The sequence below is a fragment of the Pinus tabuliformis genome, chromosome 8 (assembly GCF_031772625.1).
Source record: "Pinus tabuliformis cultivar Carrire ecotype Pingquan chromosome 8, CPIR1, whole genome shotgun sequence".
NCBI classification, from domain to species: domain Eukaryota; kingdom Viridiplantae; phylum Streptophyta; class Pinopsida; order Pinales; family Pinaceae; genus Pinus; species Pinus tabuliformis.
This window is the reverse complement of record NC_142294.1, coordinates 1,615,231,481-1,615,238,807: the sequence shown is the minus strand read 5'-3', so window position 1 is coordinate 1,615,238,807 and position 7,327 is coordinate 1,615,231,481.

Sequence of the window (7,327 nt, the reverse complement as noted above, 5' to 3'; positions counted from 1 at the left end):
AGCCGCATCACAATTCCCTCATATATAGCAAGGGGTTGCCTTCTAGGGAAAAAATCCCTAAATTAAACATAAATCATACCGTCAGATTTCCCCGTGGACCCCCCTAGCACCACATTACGAATTGGGGTCCAATGCAGCGATACCTCTGAATAAAGAAGATAATCAGGCTCTACACCCAACATAAATGATAGCACATGATGAGGATACAAAGAGAAACACCTTCTTTATCCGATTGATAAATCTCAAACAAAAGGGTTCAATGGTGTAGCACATTGAGGACTTCAAAAAATTGAATATCAAGGTAACTGATATTCCAAAGGAACATAGGATTGATGTCTTCATAGGTACTTTAAAGGATAACATCCAACATGAGGTTCACCTTTGGGAACTTGATGCATTAGAGAAGTCAATTAGGGTGGAAAGAAAAGTTGAAAGAAATATTATGGCAACAAGGAAGTCTACCACTCACAATAAAGATGGAAGTGTTGCTACTCCTAGCCTTCCACAACCTACAAGGTTGACACCACAATAATTGGAAGAAAAAATATCAAAATGGCTTTGTTATAGTTGTGATAGAAAGTACACTAAAGACCATAAGTGTGATGAGAATAAATTATTTTACATAGATTGTGAAGGGAAGTAAGAGAAGGAATAAGAATATCAAAAGAGGAGGTTATATACCAGGAACCAACCCCAAAGAAAGAATAAATGAATTTGACCATATCTTGTAATGCATTGGCAAGAATTATCACTCCTCAAACTCTCAATATAGAATTATATATCAAGAAGAAAAAGTTAATAATGTTGATTGATTTGGGTAGTGCCCATAATTTTATTAATTATAAGATGGCCAAGGAGTTGAATTACTTCCTAAATTTAGCACCAGAGTGTCAAGTGATGGTTGCAAATGGAAGAAATATAAATTTCTCTGGAAAGTGCCATAATATCAAGCTAGCCATGGAGGAATACATATTGAATAGTCCAATGATTTCTATTCCAATGGGTGGTGCTAATGTTGTACTAGGAGTCCAATGGTTACAATCTTTGGGGAAGACATTTTTTAATTTTCAAGAAATTTACTTGAATTTTTTTTGGAAAGGAAAGGAAGTTGAATTAAGGGGTATATCATAGAAGCCAGGAAAGATAATAAATATCTAATGGAATGAAAAAGCTTCTGAAGGAAGAACAACATGGTGTAATTGTAAAATTATGTTCACCAGAGGTTCAAACACCAAAATCATCTATTTCTTCAGATCTCCAAAATGTCTTGGACAATCATTCCAAGGATTTGAGACTCCCAAAGACTTCCCACCTATTTGTGATAATGATCATGTTATTCATTTGATTCTAGGAATTGTTCCTCCAAAAATCACGCATTACAGATATCCCTATGCCCAAAAGAGTGAAATTGAATGTATGGTTGCATAAATGTTAGAGGCTGGTATAATTCAACCTTGTCAAAGTTCTTTCTCTACTCTAGTGGTATTGGGGCACAAGAAGGATGGATCATGGCGTATGTGTCCGAATTATAAGGATCTAAACAAGCTCACTATTAAAGATAACTTTCCCTTTCATGTCATTGATGAATTTTTGGATGAATTACATGGAGCAATTTACTTCACCAAGTTGCATCTTCGTTCAGGATATCATCAAATTACAATGAAGGCTGAAGACATTATGAAACCAACATTCAGAATGCATGAAGGTAATTATGCATTTTTGGTCATGACTTTTGGCCTTACTAATGCACCTTCCAAATTTCAATATTTGATCAATTCCATTTTCAAACCCTTCCTTAGAAAACTTGTGTTATTATTTTTTGATGATATACTAATCTACAACAAGTCTTGGAAGGATCATGTTCAACATGTTGGCAGGGTGCTCAAACTATTGAAGGAGAAAAAAATATATGAAAAAACCTCTAAATGTTTCTTTGGAGTATAGGAGGTGGAATATTTGGGTCATATTGTATCTCATGAGGGTGTTAAGGTAGACCCTAACAAAATTAAAGACATTAATGAATGGAAAATCCCCATAACTATAAATCATCTTCAAAGATTTCTTGGGTTGATAGGGTATTCTCGCAAGTTTGTTAAGAATTATGGGAGAATAACAACATCTCTAAAAAAATTACTGAAGAAGATGCATTTTCTTGGACTCCAGAAGCAACTAAGGCCTTTGAACATCTTAAAGTGGTAGTGGTCCAAGCACCGATCTTAGCTACGCTAAACTTTAAAAAATCCTTTTGGTTTGGAATGTGATGCCTCATGAAATGGAATTTGTGCTATTTTAATGCAAGAAGGAAGACCCATTGCTTTTGAAAGTTGTCCAATCAAATGAAAGTATTTACACAAACCTATTTGTGAGAAGGAAATATTGGAAATAATACAAGCACAAAAGGAATGACAACCTTACCTAATGGGAAGATACTTCAAGTTAAAAAGAAATCATGATAGTCTTAAATACTTATTGGAACAAAGATTATCTTTAGAAGAGTAGAAAAAATGGGTCACAAAGATGTTGGGTTATGACTTTGAAATCATCTACAAAAAAGGGAAGAAAAATGTTGTTGCAGATGCACTCTCAAGAAAGGATGACGATGTGGAAGCATTGCTTTGTGCCATTTCTATTATCCAACCTGATTGGATAACTGAAACAAGGGGTGAATGGAAGAATGACGCAGAAGTGAGGACACTCATTTAAAAGTTGCAGCAAGATCCTAGTACATCTGATACATTTAGCTGGAAAAATGATTCGTTATGGTATAAAGGTTTCTTATATATTTGTAAGAATTCCCGACTCAAACAAAATATTCTTTTGGAATTGCACACCCACCCCTAAGAAGGCACTCAAGATTTTAAAAAACTTGCCACATGATCAAGAAGGATTTCTTTTTCTTAAATCTGATATTCACAATATTGTGGCAGAATGTTTGGTTTTCCAACAAAAAAAAGGTTGAGACAATTAAGACCGCAAGCCTGTTACAACCTTTAGCAATTCCAAGTCAACGTTGGGAGGATGTTTCAATGGATTTAATCACAGGTTTATCCAAGTCTGAAGGAAAGAGTGTCATCATGGTGGTAGTTGATAGACTTACCAAGTATGCACATTTTGTGCATTTTCTCATCATTTTAAAGCTAGTACAATTGTTACTGCATTTATGGAAATAATTCAAAAGCTACATTTACAACCAACAATTATTGTAAGACAGAGATCCCATTTTCACTGGAAATTTTTGGACAAAATTATTTTCTTGTCTTTATACTCAATTAGCTTGTAGCTCATCTTATCATCCTCAATATGATGGGTAAATTGAGACATTGAACAAATGTTTGGAAGGATATGTTCGTTTCTTTGTATCTGATAAACAAACACAATGGGTCAAGTGGCTACCTATGGGTAAATGGTGGTATAACACTTCCTTCCATACTGCAACAAAAATGACCCCATTTATGGCACTTTATGGATATCATTGTTATAGACATTTTTGGGCACTACAACCCCAAGCATGAAATGTCCATAAACCAAGGGCTCCTAAGTCCCTAAAAGTGTTGTTCTAACCCCTAAAGGAACAAGGTCAACTGATTACAGCTTCTCCCAGAAGTTCTCCATGAAAAACTGCTCAGAATTGGTCAAAACAGGATCATTTCAGCTGCTCCATAGGCAAAGTGCGTTGCATATCACCTAAACACACTGCGTGGGTGCGTTGCATTTCAAAAATCCCTTCTATGGGGTGTGATGGGCGAGAAGTGACAAATGGCAGTGTCATTCCGCGAGGTGGAGAGGCATGGAAACTTCCAGAAACTTCTCCTGTGACACTTGCCTCTCTAAATTCGACCAAGGATGAGTAAGAGATCATCAATCTCCAAGTGGAAGAAAGAACTATAAGAGGGAAGACACTAATCAAATCACAAGCTAAATCATCTCCCTTATAGATATCTATATATGGATCCCTCATCCTAGAGATCCAGAGGCTGGAATTTTGCATATTGTAAGGAATTGTTGTTGGTTTCTTGAGACAACATCAGATTGTTGGGTGATATAAGCTTTGTATGAGGTGAAGAGGGGCTTCCTTGTTGAGAGGATGATGCTGGGTCAGAACAACTAGTTGTAACTCCCCTTGGCTCTTTCTTGTTTATCAATAAAAGCTATTCAAGTTTTCCTCCATACTCTTGTGTCATTCATGTTTGCTGCATTTGTATGGTCAATTTACATCTGATCCTAGATTGTTTATGATTATAGATCCATGTTCTTGTATAGTGCTATGCTACTGTGATCTTACAGGTCCTTGGTGAAGCTGGGTGTGTAAGGGAACAAGTAGCAAAAGACTATCAAGAGAGAGAGAGGAATCGAACTAGGAGATTAGCGCAAGACAGAAGTTGGTCTTCTTTGTTCTTCTCTCATCTATACTTCATAAAGGAAAAATGAAAGTAGCTTTACTTTGTTTGTTTCTAAGGTAGCTATCACACCTTAGTGGGATAAGCAGTTCTGTGTAGACACTTTTCCCTATAACAAAATGGCGACTCCGCTGCGGACGAATTAGTTTGTTTGTTTATCTTCCTTGTTGTCTATTTTATAAACTTACAAACGGAGCCTGAAGTCGAGCCAGGTAGCTCTCGAACTGCATTTGCTATGCAAATGCAAAGTAGATAAATGCCGCTTCAGTCAATCTCCGGGATTTGTTTATAAATTAAACAACTGATTTACAAACTCTCTGATTGCCCTTGTGATAGCTCTTAGATCCTCTTTAGATCTACCCCTGATTGTTGCATTATTGATTACCATTTTCTCGGCCAAAACCCATGAACTGAACTACAAACTATGACCCGGAACCCAAGCCTAGTCTCGTATCTGGCCTAGCGCAGGTACTGTTCTATGAATATGAAATTCAACGCACTTCTCGAGTGTAGTAGGTGCGCTGCATTTCAAATTCCCTGTGTTACAGGTGCGTTGATCAGACTAGGCATTGTCCAGTTTTGGTTCCTGTGATTCATTCTTTCCAGTTCTATTCATGAATTTTGCTGCCTGTGATCAGTATATCTATGTTTGAAACCCCTTTTCCTTGTTGTTATTCCGCCTCCTTTGTACGAAAGAACTGTAAATGTTTTTGTGTATTTGTTGAGTCATTTTCAGTTCTCCTTTGCAATAGTAACGTAATCGTATTGTCTCCCTTTGATTTGAAAGCGTCGCAAGTGTCGTTTTCAGTCATAGGAAAGAGTTTGCTTGCTGTAGATAGTCGATTATCCTGTTACTATTTTATTTGGTCTGAATTTGTAATTTTTCTAGTGTCGAAAGCAAGTATTCATTTCTAAATCGTAAAATGTTGTGATTCCCTCCATTTTTTATTTCTAAAAGAAACTTGTTGATAATTGTCACTTGAAAAGTAATTCAGATTTGTGCATTAGCTTTCTTTTCTCCATTCACATACTAAGAAAGCCGAAAACAAATACATGCATGTGCATTTTCATTTATACTATTTGATTGGTTTGATTTAGGAAAGTGCATTTAGAGTGTGCTCTTTGCTCTTTGTGAAAGAATACTATCTCTCTTTCCTTAGTAGCTAGGATTTTCATTGCACAAAGAAAACAATGTTTATCATCTTAGATTGCATTTTAGGAATTACACATCTACATCTCGCGGTGAACCTAAAAGGCAAACTTCATAAACAAGATCAAATATAAAATAAATTCAATGAATCTAACAATGCTTTGGAACCTAACGCACAACATTTAGAAGTCTAGGCTAGAGATGTATTCCGGCGTCGTAAAGCCTGGTAACTATTGTTCTCACTGATGGTTGGGTGATTCCTCCACTTTGAGACGATAAGTGCCAGTACGGACTTGTGCTCCCACATACCGTCGAGTATATTTTGGGAGACCACAATAGGCTTAATCCTTTATCCATAGGAAGCCATGTCTGCTGCCCTATCGATCGCAATGCACTGAACATAGCATTCGGGAAGATTGACTGTCGTACCGTAAAAAGTATTCTGCTGTTTTGCGATTGGTTTGGTAATCCCTCTACCTAGATTTCCAGAGCAGTCCCTTTCGTTCCTTTTTAGACTCCTTAACGGAAAAGGTCCATCTGAGCACTTGTCACTTCAGGCTCATTAAATATCGAAGGCGACTAGAGTCATCTTTTGTTTTTTCTTGACTCTTAAAAATTGAAAAAACAAGTTGTGTCAAAGCGTCTAAAATTTATTTTAAACGGAATAATCATCACCTTTTCCTACGTTGATCTTAGGTTGAGAAAATGGAACCTACCAACCAAGGAATTCCCCTTGGAGGAAAGCCTAGTCCCTTCTCCTCTTGGGGAGATGTTGGTGCACCCCATATGGCCACATTGTCGCTTCCAGGATTGACAATCGGCTTGCCTGTATGGCTCTTCTCAACCTCTGTCGTTCAGAACACCGCAATTCCTGAACAGTCGAGTCAGCAACTAGACGAATCCAGAGTTACCCACCAACCTTCTACTTCCTCCAATTCTTCCTCTCCTCCTTCTTCGTTTGATGGGGTTGGTAAATCCAAAAATCAAGTACCTGAGAAGAAGAAGGAAAAGAAGAAGAAAGAGAAGAAGAAGAAGGAACCCAAAGCGAAAGGGTAACCAAGCGGCGAACCAAGCGTCGTAACAGAGATTGTCCTTGCATCCCTCGGATCTTAAGGGACTTGTCTCCTCGTTTGCACAATCCGGTGTCCTCAACCTCTGATGATCATGTTGAAAACACACCGTCGACTAGTGAAAGTGAAGCCCGAGGACAAAAAGGAAAATATAGATTTCCTTGTAAACTGTGCGAAGGCGACCATGCCGTCCACCGTTGTCCCTTCTTAGACGAGGCTAAAAGAGTTTTGGATGATCGTCCGGTTTCACCGTTACGACTTCCTCTTGGATATAAAAAACTCTTGCCGAGTCCGTCACTAGTTGAAAAGCCGGCTGACCCACCCAGGTGGTCAGCCGAAGCATCTATCATTGAAGACAAACCATCTGAACCCATACCAGAAGAAATTCAAAAGGTCGAGGCGACAGTTGACCCGGTCTTGCCTTCAGAGGTTCCATCTTCAGATGATACAGTCACAGAAGAGAATAAGGATGACACTGTCCAAATTATTTTCGTAAGCACAGACTCTGATGAACATGGGAGCAATTTACCCGTTCCTTTACCGCAGGAAGGAAGTTCGTTAGAGTCATACCCGGCCGTCTATTCGGTCCCACCTCCAAGCAACCTAGTTGTTTCCTTCGACTGGAATCAACTAGGCAGACCCAGTTTACCGACTAGTGTACCATTCCGCATTATTGCTCAAGTATATAGAATGGTTATGGCCGGTACCAT